At 44.6% G+C, this 18,840-nt stretch overlaps 1 protein-coding gene across 1 annotated transcript in view; it reads right to left on the minus strand.

Moving 5' to 3' along the window:
* Window positions 1-18,840, minus strand: part of LOC139267224 (chloride intracellular channel protein 5-like) — a 237,950-nt gene that overhangs the window by 196,075 nt on the left and 23,035 nt on the right. The gene's annotated exons all lie outside the window — the stretch shown is intronic.

Raw genomic sequence — 18,840 nt, forward strand, 5'->3', positions numbered from 1 at the left:
ATAGCAAGAACGTCCTTCTTCAGATTAGGAGACCAAAACTGAACACAATATTCCAGGTGAGGCCTCACCAAGGCCCTGTACAACTGCAGTAAGACCTCCCTGCTCCTATATTCAAATCCCCTCGCTATGAAGGTCAACATACCATTTGCCTTCTTCACCGCCTGCTGTACCTGTATGCCAACTTTCAATGATTGATGTACCATGACACCCAGGTCTCGTTGCACCTCCCCTTTTCCTAATCCTAATAAACATTTGAATTGAATTTAGACACTCTTGTACAGTGTCAAACTTTTCCCTGAAGATCCTTTTCGGATAAGGCCTTCTCCTCCTCATCATCATCATCATTCTGCAACCTCTTCCATTACCCTTCTAATTCCGCTCAATAAACTTCCTCACATCTGGTTTCTCCATTGGACAGGTTGAGATAATACAGGCCACATTCTTTTTAAATCTGCACAATATTTTTCGATGAAAAAAATATAACTAAAATGCTTTTCTATCTTAATAAGTTACTCAGTAATAGTAAATATACCTTTTCCAATCAAAATCGTACTGTAAAATCACTGTTCACCTCAGAGATACAAAGGTGCTGCTTTAGCTGACAGTTCCCGATTTCCAAAATGGTGGATCTGTGTATTCTGCCCGTTTACCATCGCGTAAAACCACCTTTTCCAGGATGGTATGCAGCTCTGGTGGTATGTCGGCGGTACGTGATTAAAATCGGACTTTTTGGGCGGTATGCGTACAGTCCTGCACGGTGGATGGTGTGCATACCGCTCAGCAGTATGTCAATGATGAATATTCCACCGAGCAGTATGTAGGTGTTTTTTGACCAAAATCGCATTTTTGGGCGGTATGTCGACCAATTTCGGCCCCTTGGTCTTTACTGCTTCTCTGTTCTTGACTCTTTACTGCTCCATCTTCTGCTTCTTTCCCTGACTCTTCCTTCATTTTGAGTGGTGTTTTATTACGTACCTTTTCCCATTCACATATATGCCATAACAGCGAATGGGTGGTATGGCATGTTGTGACAAGAAAGCCAACAGCTTACGATTACATTTTGGTGGGAGTTATGGTTAAAAGGTGATCCTTATGTAGCTCCCTTCCCATCCCTTCTGTTTCCCTCAACTTGTCTCTATTATCACCTTTCACCTTCCCACTACCCCCTTACTCCCATCACTAGCCCCATCCTCTTCCCTCTGAACTAACCACTCAACCACTGTATCCTCCCTCCCTTCCACTCTAATAACAGGCAAGAGGCCACCTCACCCTATTTCCCTCTTCCTCTTCCCTTTCCATAATTTGATCAAATAGGTTGGTTTTTAGGATGCCTTAAAAAGGAAGACAGGGAGGTGGAGAGGCAAAAAGTTACATTGAGACAATTTTAGAGCACAGGGCCTAGATGGCTTAAGGCACGGTCACCCATGGTGGGGAAAAAGGAGGCCAAAAGGACAGAGTTGCGGAACAGAGAGTTCAAGTAGAGGAGTTGTAGAGAGATTTAAAACGAGGCTGAAAATCTTAAATTGGAGGCCTTGTAGGGCCAAGAGCAAGTGTAGGTCATCGAGGACAAGAGTGATGGGTGAGCAGAACTTGGTGCAGGATAGGATAGGGGCAATAACGTTTTAATGAGTTCTGGAGGATGAGAGCTCAGCCAAGAGAGCATTGGAATAGTTGAGTCTGGAGATGACTAAGGTATAAATGAGAGTCTCAGTAGCAATGGGCCGAGCTGGACAATGTTATGGAAGTGCAAGTAGGTGGTTATGATGATGGAGAAGATATGGGGTCAGAAGTTCAGTTCAGGACTGAATTGGATGGCAAGATGGCAACAGTCCAGTTCAAATTGAGCAGTGGCTGAGGAGGGGGCTGGAATCGGTGGCAAGGGTGCAGAGTTTGTGGCTGGGACTGAATATGATGGCTTTGGTCTTGCCAATGTTCAATTGAACGAAATTGCAGCTTATCCAAGACAGAATGTCAGACAAGCAATCAGACAATGCAGAGGCAGTACAGGAGTCGAGAGGGATGGTAGAGAGGTAAAGGTTGGCATCAATCAGCATACATGTGGAAGCTGACCCCATGACGTTGGATGATCTGTGAAAACATTGCAGCAAATACCTATGTACTTTAAACTACATGCTGTCTTTATCATGGTAGCAAGCCCTGTCAGGAATTTATAATTGTGCTCTAAAGATCCATCCAGTTATTTCAGTGCCGATTGTGCGAATATATTGTAATTCACATGTTTTTAAAGTTTCAGCAGCAGGGTTGCAGTAGAGACGGAGACAGGCTACATTATAGGTGGTCTTTGTCATGGAGATCATATGGGTCAGAAAATCAGCTCAGGAAACAATAAGACACCAAAGTTGCAAAAGGTCTGTTTCAGCCCAACACATTCACCAGGGAGGGAGATGGAATTGATGGTAAGGGAACAGAGTTTGTGGTAAGGGCTGAAGACAATTTCTTCAGTTTTTCTAATGTTTAACTGGAGAAAACTGTGGTTGATCTAAAATTGGATGTCGGACAAGCAGCATAGAGGCAGTGGAAGAGTCAAGAGAAGTAGCGGACAGATAAGGCTAGGTGTTGTTAGTTTCATATGGAAGCTGACCACTTGTCTGTTTATGTTGCCAAGGGCAACTTGTATTCGTACTGTATTTCTGGCTAAGGCCAAGGTAGTTCTGACACCCACAACAGACATGCTGCAAGTCCTCTTGTGGCCTCAGATGCCAGTGACCTTCCTTTGCTGCTGTTCCTCCTCAAACATTTCCAAAGTGAATCAGACTGAAGCATCATACATGCTGCAGTGTGAACAGAAGCAGTTCATTGCCTCCTTCCAAAGTTTCCTACTGTGCTATGCTGATCCTCTGCAGAGTTTCATCACTATCTTACCACCTTTATAGTAGGTGTCCTTAATGTGAGCTTGAAGGCAAGTATTTAAAAATGTGCTTTTAATTAATGCTTAAAGCATTTAATAGACTAAAAAAATTCATATCAACTTTCTGATTCTGGTTTAGTCAATGTAATCACATAAGAATATAAGAAATAGGAGCAGGAGTAGGCCACCTGGCTGCTCCGCCATTTAATATCATGGCTGATCTGATCATGGACTCAGCTCCGCTTCCCTGCCTGCTCCCCATAACCCTTTATTCCCTTATCACTCAAAAATCTGTCTATCTCCGCATTAAATATATTCAATGACCCAGCCTCCACAGCTCTTTGGGGCAGAGAATTCCATAGATTTACAATCCTCCGAGAGAAGAAATTCTTCCTCATCTCAGTTTTAAATGGGCAGCCCTTTATTCTGAGACTATGTCCCCTAGTTTTAGTTTCCCCTATGAGTGGAAATATCCTCTCTGCATCCACCTTGTCGAGCCCCCTCATTATCTTATATTTCAATAAGATCACCTCCTGAACTCCACTGAGTATCGGCCCAACCTATCTTCATAAATCAACCCCCTCATCTCCAGAATCAATCTAGGTGAATCTTCTCTGAACAGCCTCCAATGCAAGTATATCCTTCCTTAAATAAGGAGACCAAAACTGTACACAGTACTCGAGGTGGCCCGTTTAACTGCATGGTGAAAAAGTGACTGATTTTTCTTGAAGTTTGTATCGCCAACACGTTTGGATAGTAGCAACAGTAGGTGCAATAAATGGAGAGCTGTTCCTACTGTGCCTGCGGAACTACGGTCTCTATGCAGATGCTGGTGTTGCCATGTATTCAGTGACAGACTGCAATGCAAACAGTTGCTCAATAACATCACTCATGAGGGACACATTATATCCGGGTCTTGTGACTTCCCAAGCTACCCTGACCACGGCCCATCGTCATGTGCAAAGTAGTAAGCGACTGCAACATAGCGCTGCTGCTGTAAAGATCTCCTTTTGAAAAGAAGCCCTCAAGCACATATCTCAATACAACTCAGCAGGGGGAAGTCAGCAGGTTACATGGCCACCCTGTAAAAGCTGGGCCCTCATTTAAAGAAACTGCCCCTTCCTCATCAATGCTTAGTCACCAACAGCATTACATTGCCAGTAATGTGTGCACCTTTGCTGGTGCTTTCTTCAAGTGGTGATGCTGACAGTTGGTACTCGGGTGCGTAGTACTCTTTAAATATGGCTAATTGTTGTAGGAACAGGAGTAGGCCATTGAGCCCCTTGAACCTGTTCCGTCATTCAATTGGATCACGGTTGATCTGTATCTTAACTCCGTCTACCTGCATTGGTTCCATAACCCTTCATACCCTTGCCTAACAAAAATCTATCAATCTCAGTGTGAAATTTTCAATTGACCTAGCCTCAGCAACTTTAAGGTAGAGTGTTCCACATTTCCACTAACCTGTGTGTGAGGAAGTGCTTTCTGACATCACCCCGAATGGCCAAGCTCTAATCTTCAGCTTCAACCCCCTTGTTCTGGACTTTCCCACCAGAGGAAATAGTTTCTCTCTATTTACCTTAATCAACTCCTTTAATCATCTTAAACATTTCAATGTGATCACCCCTTAATCTTCTATACACCCTGTCCAGTTCTGGTTGCTAAGAAACAAGAGAGACTTTCTAGGTGTTGGAGGCAGTGCAGAAAAGAGCCAGGACTGTAACATTACCTCTACCCATGTGTACTCCAGCCCTCGAGACAAGGTCAACATTCCATCAGCCTTTTAAATTACATTTTGTACCTGCCCATTAGTTTTTAGTGATGTCTGTATTCAAACCCCAAAATCTTTCTGCTCATCCACAGTTCCTAGCTTCTCACTTTGTCTATCGATTCTCCTTGCTCTGATGTAGTAAATGATATATCAGTACAGAATTACACTTCTCTACTTAGATGCTGTATAATCATTACATGTGCCTATCCATAATCAGTATGTATGGACATATTGATGTAAATAACTGACATAGAATTAATAAAGTACACCAGTTCTGTGCTCCCTTCCAATCTCCACAAATCCAGAAGCGGTTAAACTCTCCCATCGCAAATCAGTGATAGCTTCCTCATGCGAGCTCAGAAATTACACTGTGCTACATTGTCCTACAAATTCTTAATGCATTAGTATCAAATTCCCATTACCTGTTATTTTATTAAGTTTTAACCCACTTAGTTAAAATAGTTTATACCTGTAAAGGAATTTGTTACAGGAATTTGATACAAATGCATCAAGAGTTTGTGCTACAGGTATAATATTGCTTTAAATACTGAGGTATATCATTTTTTGTTAGGTAAGGGTATCCAAGGATATGGAGCAAAGCCAGGAAAAGAGAGTTGAGGTACTGATCAGCCATGATCTAATTGAATCGTGGAGCAGGCCCGAGGGGCTGAATGGCCTACTTCTGTTCCTAGGTGATTTCTAAGCTATAGATTAAGTTATTCAATGTCAAGACCATCTATTCCATGCTGCATTCTCCCTTTATCTATCATTTTTAGAACACAAGACTTAGGAGCAGGAGTAGGCCATACTGCTTATTGCCAAGTACCAATGGGCGGAGCATGCCCAGTTCATTGTGACTTGAAAATTGCAATGGGGTCCTATTGACATGATTTTCTCACTTTTAAATGTGAGGAATTTTGCATCCATTATGTCTTTAACTCTCCTAAAAAAAATTGCAGAAGTCGTTTACACAGATCATAATTTATTCATAATCGAAGACATTTTGAGAGAAATTGGCCTAGTTTTTCCTCTCTGGTATGATCACCTGTGGACGGTTTGTGAGGGGAGACTTCCGCCCAACCAAGTGACCCAACGCTGATGCAGCAAATTTTCCAGGGTCACCTTAAACTTACATATTTTGCTTGGTCTCCCATCAGTATCGCCACCTCTATTTGGGAGCTCGCCATTTGGATATGATAGGAAAGGTTAGGATTTTGATGCCTCCACATGTTTAAAGGGCTAAGTACTATCTGTAACTGTAAACATACAGTTGCCCAACAATCAGTAAGCAATTTTCATCAAGTCTGCAAATTAACTTGTAATCCCTCTCTCCAATGATGGCCCAGCTGTGGACATTTAATTTTCCCCCCACATTTTGTTGTCTCTAGAAACTCAGTACACTTTTGTATGCTGGTGTGAATTGTGTCCAACATCACAGAGGCAGTAACGAAACATGGCATTTTGAGAGAAATTGGCCTAGTTCAATGTACCATCATTACCACCTCGTTTAGATACACCCACCTGCATTTGTAAGTGCTTCTGCTGTTGTACAAAGTGATACCAGAAGATAGCCATAAAAATGGACAGGGATCTGATGGAATGAGTCGGCACCTAACTTTCCACCTCCAGTACTAATGGAGTAACAGCAAAAAGAAAATTCTGCCTTATAGGATCCACAGTGTACTTTCCAATCCTGACTGACGGGAAGCATCGTCTGGGTCAGCTGCAAGGCTGGTAAAATGAGTTAGGCTAATTTAAAACCAGCTTCCATGGAAGGATCTTTAAATCACTGAGAGAATGGTGTTTGCACTCTGGAAAAAAAAATGGCACTCAAGCGATACATGTGATCTCCAAATTCAGCCTTCTCCTTTTTAACGCTCATGTGTTTAGTTTCCCTACTGTAGAGCAAATAAGAGACCTGCATCGTCCTGCCTCTGACCTCTACTCTCAAGACCAATGAAAAGCTAGGTCCCACTCACTGGGCCCAAATTTACCCAGGAGTTGCTCTGTATTTTTTGGAGCAACTTGATTTTTCTGGAGTATCTTAAAAATCCCCATTCTGCACATTTAATTTGCGCTAGTGTAAGTGAGTTAGTTAGGATTTTTTGGGTTTTTTTTCCAAAAAGGGGGCGGTACCAGCCACCTACGCCCGTTTTGGCCATTTAAGCCAGTTTGGACAGCTAATAGTTGCTCCAAACCAATTTAGGCCAGCATATGTGGCCACACAGAAAATCCTTGTGGAGAGTTAAGAAATCAGCGTAGGTAGCCAGAGATTGGCCGGGGGGGGGGGGCGGGGGGAGGAGGGAAGCACAGAGGACCTTGCAAGGCACTAAACACCTTAACAACATTCAAGAAGCATAAAAACCATCAATAATAAATAAAAAATAAAATTTAAGTCCTACCTTCCGAACTTGGCCTGAGAAGTCAGCGGGCCGACTCCGACTTCTCTCCCTCTGAGGGACTGCTGACTTCTCCCTCCGAGGGACTGCCGACTTCTCTCGTGAAGGCATTCAGCCTGGGATAGAGGCGGGATATCGGGTCCCACACTGCAGAGGAGCTACTGCGCATGCGTTGAGCTGCCGGCACTCTTGAGCAAGGCCCTAGCTCCGCCACCTAATTGAATTGCCACGCCGCACCAAGCCATGGGAGAGGCCACAGAATGGCCAGAATCTGGGGGCAATTTTTTGGCACCGTTTTTATCCTAGGAAGTCAGCGCATCTCACATGAATGCGCCGAAAAAATGGGTGGGCCAAATTTGGGCCCACTATTAGAGCCACACAGCTTGCCTGTTCATATTTTGGTGTGCCATCAGCTATGGGAGTACCACTTACCAATGACAGTGTACCTCAACATAAAATCCCCTTCACTCTGCATTTAACCGTTATATCTAATTTAATATAGCGCTTGTTGCTGATAATGAATACAAAATGCATCATTTAAGGGCTGCCATAAAATTTCTACATCAAACTAAAAGATTAGATGAAATAAACAGAGAGAGAAGTAGTATTAAGGGGTTTATCAGCTTTAAAAGTGGATAAATCCTCAGGCCTGGATGAAATGTATCCCAGGCAGTTAAGTGAAGCAAAAGAGGATATAGCAGAGGCCCTGACCACCATTTTCCAATCCTCTCTGGCTTCAGGTGTGGTGCCGGAGGACTGGAGGACTGCTAATGTGATACTTTTGTTTAAGGAAGAAAGAAAGGGATAGACTGAGTAATTATAGGCCAGTCAGCATAACCTCAGTGGTGGGAAAATTACTGAAACGAATTCTGAGGGAATCTTCATTTAGAAAGACACGGATTAGTCAAGGATAGTCAGCACAGATTTGTTAAGGGAAGGTAATGTCTAACAAACTTGATTGAATTTTGAGAAGGTAACAAGGAGTGTAGATGTGGGTAGTGCGTTTAATGTAGTGTATATGGATTTTAGCAAAGCTTTTGATAAGGTTCCACATGGCAGAGTGGTCATGAAAGTAAAAGCCCATGGGATCCAGGGCAAAGTGGTAAGTTGGATCCAAAATTGGCTCAGAGGCAGAAGGCAGAGGGTAATGGTTGATGAGTGTTTTTGTGACTGGAAGGCTGTTTCCAGTGGGGTTCCGCTGGGCTCAGTACTAGGTCCCTTGCTTTTTGTGGAGTACATCAATGATCTAGACTTGAATGTAGGGGGTATGATTAAGAAGTTTGCAGATCATATTAAAATCAGCTGCGTGGTTGATAATGAAAAAGAAAGCTGTAGACTGCAGGAAGATATCAATAAATTGGTTAGGTGGGCAGAACAGTGGCAAAGGGAATTCAATCCAGAGAAGTGTGATGCAATGCATTTGGGAAGGGCTAACAAGGAAAGGGAATAGACATTAAATAGTAGGACACTGAGAAGTTTGGAGGAACAAAGGAACCTTGGAGTGCAGGTCCACAGATCCCTGAAGGTAGCAGGCCAGGTAGAGAAGGTGGTTAAGAAGGCATATGGAATGCTTGCCTTTATTAGCCGAGGCATGGAATACAAGAGCAGGGGGGTTATGCTCGAACTGTATCAAATACTAGTTAGGCCACAGCTAGAGTACTGCGTGCAGTTCTGGTCACCACATTACAGGAAAGATGTGATTGCACTAGAGAGAGTACAGAGGAGATTTACAAGGATGTTGCCTGGACTGGAGAATTTTATCTATGAGGAAAGATTGGATAGGCTGGGTTTGTTTTTCTTGGAACAGAGGAGGCTAAGGGGAGACCTTATTTAGGTGTATAAAATTATGAGGGGCCTAGATAAAGTGGATAGCAAAGACCTATTTCCCTTAGAGGGGGCAAAAACCAGGGGACATAGATTTAAAGTAATTGGTACAAGGTTTAGAGGTAATTTGAGGGGAAATTTCTTCACTTAGAGGGTTGTGGGAGTCTGGAACTCACTGCCTTAAAGGGTGATAGAGGCAGAAATCCTCACCACATTTAAAAAGATACTTGGATGTGCACTTGAAGTACCGTAACCTACAGGGGTACGGACCAAGAGCTGGAAAGTGGGATTAGACTGGATAGCTCTTTGTTGGCCGGCACGGACACGATGGGCCGAAATGGCCTCCTTCCGTGCTGTAACTTTCTATGATTCTATGATTAAAGCCTAAATTCATCAGTCAGCATTATTTTAATGCCAGTGTTAACCCATTTAAATTGAATGAGTTAACACATGTTTCTAGGCCAAGAGTTCAATAGAATTAGTTGAACTTTATTCACAAATTAAAAATCTTTTGTTCTGTGCAGATCTCATGATCTACTTCATAATATTTAACAAATGCATGTTAATATATTTTAGAAGCTGGAATGGTATTAAGCCCTCAAAAAATAACTTGCACTTACATAGCACCTTAACATAGAAAAATGGCCCAAGGCGCTTCATGGAAACACAATCAGACAAAAGTCAGTGCTGAGCCAAAGAAGGCGATATTAAGAAGGGTAGGTGAAAGAAGTGGATTTTAATGAAGGAGAGAGAGGTGGAACGGCAGAGAGGTTTAAGGAGGGCATTCCAGAGGGCAAGACCTAGATGACTGAAGTCAATGTTTTTGTATTAATAACTAGCCGGATTTAGGACAAGTCAAAAGTCTACAGGTTTTATTTTTCCTTTTAAACAAAATCAACAAGGGACACTAGCAATTGCACATATTGGCACCTACAGTATTACATTGTTTACAACCTATGAACTGCATTCAGCCGGTGAAGTTTGCCCCAGTGTATCTAGGGAATGCATCATCCCCACCCAGTAGGAAAAATCCAACCATCTTATCACCAATCTCTCCATATGTAAACTCAGCAAGTATCTCTATGCAATTAATTAAAGTGAACACTGAACAATACATAAAAATGCCTCAGTAAACACAAAACTTTAAACCGTGTGTACTGGATAGGTTCTTGCTGTATCGATATTATTTAGATAAATATTTTTTGTTGACATAAAATACTGATTGCATGTCAAAGTAATTAATTGTATTTGAAATGTATCAATTGAGATGTTTGAGGGAAATGATAAAACACTGTATTTTATTTTTATTTTACTTCCTGCCCCTCGCCACACAAACTTGGCATGGGAAGGCAGGTGGCCTGGTCCCAGATTTTGGTCAATGCCATACATAGCAAACTGGAATGTTTCACTATCTTTGCTACTCCATAAGACTACACAGTTGAGATTGGAAACTTACTGTTACGTCCAGAATAAAGTAATGTGATTGAGTATTGTAGACTTAAGTGCAACCTTAGTCTCTTTATTCTAACTCCAGAGTGTTGGTACAGCATGGGAGACCTGCTTATATGCAGTGCTCCCAAGGCATGCTGGGATCCTTTGCGACTCCAACAGATATGCCTTCTGGTGGCAGAAGAATGCTGGTTACATAGGTTTGCATACATAACATCACTCCCTCCCAAAGTCAATAGTACACTTATTTACAGGGTGAGACGATCTGGGACCTTTCGCTCCCTAGTCGATCGTCTCGGCACAAATGCAAGTGCAGGTGAGTTGGTCGGTAATTCACTGGGCTGCTGCGCAATTGGCTTTGCTCAGCTGCTGGGGATGATGGAAACAAAGAAACATAGAAAATAGGTGCAGGAGTAGGCCATTCGAGCCTGCACCACCATTCAATAAGATCATGGCTGATCATTCAAGTCAGTACCCCTTTCCTGCTTTCTCTCCATACCCCTTGATCCCTTTAGCCATAAGGGCCATATCTAACTCCCTCTTGAATATATCCAATGAACTGGCATCAACAACTCTCTGCGGTAGAGAATTCCACAGGTTAACAACTCTAAGTGAAGAAGTTTCTCCTCATCTCAGCCCTAAATGGCCTACCCCTTATCCTTAGACTGTGACCCCTGGTTCTGGACTCCCCTAACATCGGGAACATTCTTTCTGCATCTAACCTGTCCAGTCCCGTCAGAATCTTATATGTTTCTACGAGATCCCCTCTCATTCTTCTAAACTCCAGTGTATACAGGCCCAGTCGATCCAGTCTCTCCTCATAGGTCAGTCCTGCCATCCCGGGAATCAGTCTGGTGAACCTTCGCTGCACTCCCTCAATGGCAAGAATGTCCTTCCTCAGATTAGGAGACCAAAACTGAACACAATATTCCAGGTGAGGCCTCACCAAGGCCCTGTACAGCTGCAGCAAGACCTCCCTTCTCCTATACTCAAATCCCCTCGCTATGAAGGCCAACATGCCATTTGCCTTCTTCACCGCCTGCCAACCTTCAATAACTGATGTACCAGGTCTCGTTGCACCTCCCCTTTTCCTAATCTGCCGCCATTCAGAAAATATTCTGCCTTCATGTTTTTGCCACCAAAGTGGATAAACTCACATTTATCCACATTATACTGCATCTGCCATGCATTTGTCCACTCACCTAACCTGTCCAAGTCACATCACATTTAGTGAGTTGGCCACACTGCAGGTAAAGAGTACACAGCCAGATAGGGGATGGGTGACCAACAGGAAGAGCAGTGGAAGGAAGGTAGTGCAGGGGTCCCCTGCAGTCATCCCCCTGCAAAACAGCTACACCACTTTGGGTACTGTTGAGGGGGATGACTCATCAGGGGACAGCTGCAGCAGCCAAGTTCATGGCACAGTGGGTGGCTCTGTGCACAGGAGGGCAAGAAAAAGAGTGGGAGAGCAATAGTGGTAGGGGATTCTATTGTAAGGGGAATAGATAGGCGTTTCTGAAGCCGCAACCGAGACACCAGGATGGTATAGTGCCTCCCTGGTGCAAGGGTCAAGGATGTCTCTGAGCGGGTGCAGGACATTTTGTAGAGGGAGGGTGAACAGCCAGTTGTCGTGGTGCATATAGGTACCAACGATATAGGTAAAAAACGGGATGAGGTCCTACAAGACGAATTTAGGAAGATAGGAACTAAATTTAAAAAGTAGGACCGCAGAAGTAGTGATCTCAGGATTGCTACCAGTGCCACATGCTAGTCAGATAGGAATCACAGGATAGCTTAGATGAATACATGGCTTGAGGAGTGGTGCAGAAGGGAGGGATTCAAATTCCTGGGACATTGGAACCGGTTCTGGGGGAGGTGGGACCAGTACAAACTGGACAGTCTGCACCTGGGCAGGACTGGAACCAATGTCCGAGGGGGAGTGTTTGCTAGTCTTGTTGGGGAGGGGTTAAAATAATATGGTAGGCGGATGGGAACCTATGCAGGGAGACCGAGGGAAGTAGAATGCAGACAGAAGCAAAAAATAGAAAGAAAAGTAAAAGTGGAGGGCAGAGAAACCTAAAGCAAAAAGTAAAAAGGGCCAAATTACAGCAAAATTCGAAAGGGGCAAAGTGCATAAAAAAGACAAGCCTGAAGGCTCTGTGCCTCAATGAGAGGAGTATTCGGAATAAGGTGGACGAATTAACTGCGCAGATAGCAGTTAACGGATATCATGCCGCCACCCAGCTTAGTGTCATCTGCAAAGTTGGAGATATTACTCTCAATTCCTTCATCTAAATCATTGATGTATATTGTAAATAGCTGGGGTCCCAGCACTGAGCCCTGCGGCACCCCACTAGTCACTGCCTGCCATTCTGAAAAGGACCCATTTATCCCGACTCTCTGCTTTCTGTCTCCCAACCAATTCTCTATCCACGTCAATACATTACCCACCAAAACCATGTGCTTTAATTTTGCACACCAATCTCGTGTGGGACCTTGTCAAAAGCCTTTTGAAAGTCCAAATACACCACATCCACTGGTTCTCCCTTGTCCACTCTACTAGGTACATCTTCAAAAAATTCTAGAAGATTTGTCAAGCATGATTTCCCGTTCATAAATCCATGCTGACTTGGACCGATCCTGTCACTGCTTTCCAAATGCGCTACTATTTCATCTTTAATAATTGATTGCAACATTTTCCCCACTATTGATGTCAAGCTAACCAGACTATAATTCCCTGTTTTCTCTCTCCCTCCCTTTTTAAAAAGTGGTGTTACATTAGCTGCCCTCCAGTACATAGGAACTGATACAGAGTCGATAGGCTGTTGGAAAATGATCACCAATGCACCCACTATTTTTAGGGCAACTTCCTTAAGTACTCTGGGATGCAGACTATCAGGCCCTGGGGATTTATTGGCCTTCAATCCCATCAATTTCCCTAACACAATTTCCTGACTAATAAGGATTTCCTTCAGTTCCTCCTTCTCGCTAGACCCTCGGTCCCCTAGTATTTCTGGAAGGTTATTTGTATCTTCCTTCGTGAAGACAGAACCAAACTATTTGTTCAATTGGTCTGCCATTTCTTTGTTCCCCATTATAAATTTGCCTGATTCTGACTGCAAGGGACCTCCGTTTGTCTTCACTAATCTTTTTCTCTTCACATATTTATAGAAGCTTTTGCAGTCAGTTTTTATGTTCCCTGCAAGCTTCCTCTCATACTCTATTTTCCTCCTCCTAATTAAACCCTTTGTCCTCCTCTGCTGAATTCTAAATCTCTCTCCCAGTCCTCAGGTTTGCTGCTTTTTCTAGCCAATTTATATGCCTCTTCCTTGGATTTAACACTACCCTTAATTTCCCTTGTTAACCACGGTTGAGCCACCTTACCAGTTTTATTTTTACTCCAGACAGGGATGTACAATTGTTGAAGCTCATCCATGTGATCTTTAAATGTTTGCCCTTGTCTATCCACCGTCAACCCTTTAAGTATCATTCGCCAGTCTATTCTAACCAATTCACATCTCATACCATCGAAGTTACCTTTCCTTAAGTTCAGGACCCTAGTCTCTGAATTAACAGTGTCACTCTCCATCTTAATAAAGAATTCTACGATATTATGGTCACTCTTCCCCAAGAGGCCTCGCACAACAAGATTGCTAATTAATCCTCCTTGGGTTCAGCTTCGTGGTCAATCGTAATGTTGGTTGCCACTTGTGTGTGTGTCGGAGGGTCGAAGTTGGTGGTGTCTTCTTCAGGTTGCTCGTGGCTGTCTGTGAATCGCAGTTTTGTTTGGTCCAAATGCTTTCTGCAAGTTAGTTCATTTGCGAGTTTGACCGAAACACCCTGCTCCCTTCTTTGGCTATGACAGTGCCAGCAAGCCATTTGGGACCATATCCACATTTGAGTACAAATACAGGGTCATTGACTTCAATATCACGTGACAAATTTGCGCGATCATGGTACATGCTTTGTTGTTTGTTGATGCCGCCTGCCCTTGACTTAATCATGGAGATCAGGGTGGACGAGAGCGAACCTTGTTTTGAGCGCCCTTTTCATGAGCAGCTCGGTTGGGGGAACCCCGGTGAGCGAGTGGGGTCTGGTGTGGTCAATGAGCAGGACTTGGGACAGGCAGGTCTGCAGGGAGCCTTTCCACACGCATTTCAAGCTTTGCTTGATGGTTTGGACAGTCCGTTCTGCCTGGCCGTTGGATGCGGGCTTGAACCGGACAGATATGATGTGCTTGATCCCATTGCGGGTCATGAATTCCTTGAATTCAGCGCTGGTGAAGCACTGCCCATTGTCACTGACAAGGACATCAGGCAGGCCGTACATGGCAAACGTGGCTCATAGGTTGTCGATGGTGGCAGTGGATGTGCTTACAGACATTATAACACACACAATCCACTTTGAATAAGCATCCACAACAACAGAGAACATTTTGCCTAGAAACAGGCCAGCGAAGTCAACGCGGATCCTCGACCACGGTTTGGAGGGCCATGACCACAAACTTCGTGGTGCCTCCCTAGGTGCATTGCTCAGTTGAGAGCAAGTGCTGCATTGGCGCACGCATGACTCCAAATCTGAGTCAATGTCAGGCCACCACACATGGGATCTGGCTGTAGCTTTCATCATTACCAAGTCTGGGTGAGTGCAGTGTAGGTCGCGTATGAACGTTTCCCTGCCTTTCTTGGACAAAACTACGCGATTACCCCACAAAAGACAGTCCGCCTGTATGGACATTTCGTCTTTACACCGCTGGAACGGCTTGATCTCTTCATGCATCTCCGCTGGGACACTGGGCCAGCTCCCCTGGAGGGCAGTTTTTTTTTTACAAGGGAGAGTAAAGGATCCTGGCTGTTCCAAGTCCTGATCTGGCGGGCCGTAACGGGTGACTTTTCATTTTCAAATGCATCCATCGCCAAGAGCAAGTCTGCAGGCTGTGCCATTTTCACCCCAGTGGTGGGCAATGGTAGCCGACTGAGGGAGTCAGCGCAGTTCTCGGTGCCTGGCCTGTGGTGAATTACATCGTTCTATGCAGACAGCGTGAGCGCCCATCTTTGGATGCGAGCAGAGGCACTGGTATTGTTGCCTTTGCTCTCAGAGTAATGATATGGGCGGCATATGCTCAGTTTCTCACTCGAACTTAAGCCCAAACAGATACTGATGCATTTTTTTTACCCCATAAACGCATGCCAGAGCTTCTCTTTCAATCATGCTGTAGGCCGTTTCGGCCTTGGACAAGCTCCTGGACGCATAAGCGACCAGTTGCAATGTTCCCGATTCATTGCTTGTTGTAACACACACCCGACCCCATAGGAAGACGCATCGCAAGCTAGCACTAAACGTTTACAAGGATCATACAGGACAAGCAGTTTGTTGGAACATAACAGATTTTGGGCTTTCGCAAAAGCTGTCTCTTGTGAGTTCCCCCATACCCAGTCATCTCCCTTGCGCAGCAACTAGAGGTTCTAGCAAGGTGCTTAACCCGGGTAGGAAATTACCAAAATAATTGAGGAGTCCCAGGAATGACCGCAGCTCCATCACGTTCTGTGGTCTCGACGCATTCTTGAAGGCCTCTGTCTTGGCGTCAGTGGGTCTGATGCTGACTGCCGCGATTCTTCTCCCCAAGAACTCAACCTCTGGCGTCAGGAAAACACACTGAGCGTTTCAACCCGAGTCCCACACGATCTAGCCGACTTAGAACCTCTTTCAGGTTCTGTAAGTGTTCGATGGTGTCCCGACCTGTGACCAGTATGTCGTCCTGGAAAACCACGGCATGCGGAACCGACTTTCGCAGACTCTCCATGTTCCTTTGAAATATAGCCACGGCCGATCGAATCCCAAACGGGCATCTATTGTAGACGAAAAGACCTTTGTGCGTGTTAACGCAGGTGAGGCCTTTCGGAGATTCTGCCAGCTCCTACATCATGTAGGCCGAGGTCAGGTGCAACTTGGTGAACACCTTTGCTCCTGCCAGCATCGCAAATAGGTCGTCTGCCTTGGGTAGCGGTTACTGGTCTTGCAGCAAAAAACGGTTAATCGTTACTTTATAGTCCCCGCAAATTCTGACCATGCCATCGCCCTTGAGAACCGGAAGTGTGACGTCACAGCCAAGTGGGTAATTGTTTGGCTAGTTGATTGGTGAGTAGTTTTTCTTTTTTCCTTATCTTGCCAGTAAGGAACCTTTGGCATTATTGCCAAATTAGGTTATTTTAAGGGTTAAGTCATGGCGGGAGAGCCCAGACCCGTGTCATGCTCCTCCTGTGCCATGTGGGAAATCAGGGATGCTTCCAGTGTCCCTGACGACTATCTGTGCAGGAAGTATATCCAGCTGCAGCTCCTGTTAGACCGCATGATGGCACTGGAGCTGCGGATGGATTCACTCTGGAGCATGCACGATGCTGAGGATGTCATGGATAGCACGTTCAGTGAGTTGTTCACACCACAGGTAAAGGTTACAAAGGCAGATAGGGAATGGGTGACCATCAGGCAGAGCAGGAGTAGGAAGGCAGTGCAGGAGTTCCCTGTGGTCATCTTCCTCCAAAACAGATATACCATTTTGGATATTGTTGGGCGAGACGGCTCATCGGGGAAGGCAGCAGCAGCCAAGTTTATGGCACCTTGGGTGGCTCTGCTACACAGGAGGGCAGGAAAAAGAATGGGAGAGCTATAGTGGTAGAGGATTCTATTCTAAGGGAGATAGATAGGCATTTCTGCGGTTGCAATCGAGACTCCAGGATGATATGTTGCCTCCCTGGTGCAAGGGTCAAGGACATCTCGGAGCAGCTGCAGGGCATTCTGGAGGGGGAGGGTGAACAGCCAGTTGTCGTGGTGCATATAGGTACCAACGATATAGATAAAAAGCGGGATGAGGTCCTACAAGCTGAATTTAGGGAGCTAGGAGTTAAATTAAAAAGTAGGACCTCAAAGGTATTAATCTCAGGATTGCTACCAGTGCCACATGCTAGTCAGAGTAAAAATAGCAGGATAGCTAAGATGAATACGTGGTTTGAGGAGTGGTGCAAGAGGGAGGGATTCAAATTCCTGGGACATTGGAACCAGTTCGGGGGGAGATGGGACCAGTACAAACCGGATGGTCGGCACCTGGGCAAGACCGGAGCCAATGTCCTAGGGGGGGTGTTTGCTAGTGCTGTTGGGGAGAGGTTAAACTAATATGGCAGGGGGATGGGAACCTCTGCAGGGAGACAGAGGGAAATAAAATGGGGGCAGAAGCAAAAGATAGAGAGGAGAATAGTAAAAGTGGAGGGCAGAGAAACCCAAGGCAAAAAGCAAAAAGGGCCACATTGCAGCAAAATTCTGAAGGGACAAAGAGTGTTAAAAAGAGAAGCCTGCAAGCTCTGTGCCTCGAGGAGTATTCGTAATAAGTTGGGTGAATTAACTGCGCAGGCAGCAATTAACAATTATGATATAATTGGCATTACGGAGACATGGTTCCAGGGTGACCAAGGCTGGGAACTCAACATCCAGAGGTATTCAACATTCAGGAAGGATAGACAGAAAGGAAAAGGAGGTGGGGTAGCGTAGCTGGTTAACGAGGAAATTAACGCAATAGTAAGAAAGGACATTAGCTTGGATGATGTGGAATCTGCATGGTAGAGCTGCGGAATACCAAAGAGCAGAAAACACTAGTGGGAGTTGTGCACAGACCACTAAACAGTAGTAGTGAGGTTGGGGATGGCATCAAACAAGAAATTAGGGATGCGTGCAATAAAGGTACAGCAGTTATCATGGGCGACTTTAATCTATGTATAGATTGGGCTAACCAAGCTGGTAGCAATGCGGTGGAGGAGGATTTCCTGGAGTGTATTAGGGATGGCTTTCTCGACCAATATGTTGAGGAACCAACTAGAGAGCTGGCCATCCTAGACTGGATGTTGTGTAATGAGAGAGGACTAATTAACAATCTTGTTGTGCGAGGCCCCCTGGGGAAGAGTGACCATAATATGGTAGCATTCTTTATTAAGATGGAGAGTGACACTGTTAAGTTCAAGGCCCTAGTCTCGGAAGGTAACTTCGAAGGTATGAGATGTGAATTGGCTAGGATCGACTGGCAAATGATACTTAAAGGGTTGACAGTGGATAGGCAAAGGCAGACATTTATAGATTACATGGGTGAACTTCCACAACTGTACATCCCTGTCTGGAGTAAAAATAAAACGGGAAAGGTAGCTCAACCGTGACTAACAAGGGAAATTAGGGATTGTGTTAAATCCAAGGAAGAGACATATAAATTGGCCAGAAAAAGCAGCAAACCTGAAGACTGGAAGAAATGTAGAATTCAGCAGAGGAGGAAAAAGGGTCTAATTGGAGGGGCAAAATAGAGTATGAGAGGAAGCTTGCTGCGAACATTAAAACTGACCGCAAAAGCTTCTATAGATATGTGAAGAGAAAAAGAGTAGTGAAGCCAAACACAGGTCTCTTGCAGTCAGAATCAGGTGAATTTATAATGGGGAACAAAGAAATGGCAGACCAAGTGAACAAATAATTTGGATCGGTCTTCACTAAGGAAG

The sequence above is a fragment of the Pristiophorus japonicus genome, chromosome 7, assembly GCF_044704955.1.
Source record: "Pristiophorus japonicus isolate sPriJap1 chromosome 7, sPriJap1.hap1, whole genome shotgun sequence".
Lineage (NCBI taxonomy): Eukaryota > Metazoa > Chordata > Chondrichthyes > Pristiophoridae > Pristiophorus > Pristiophorus japonicus.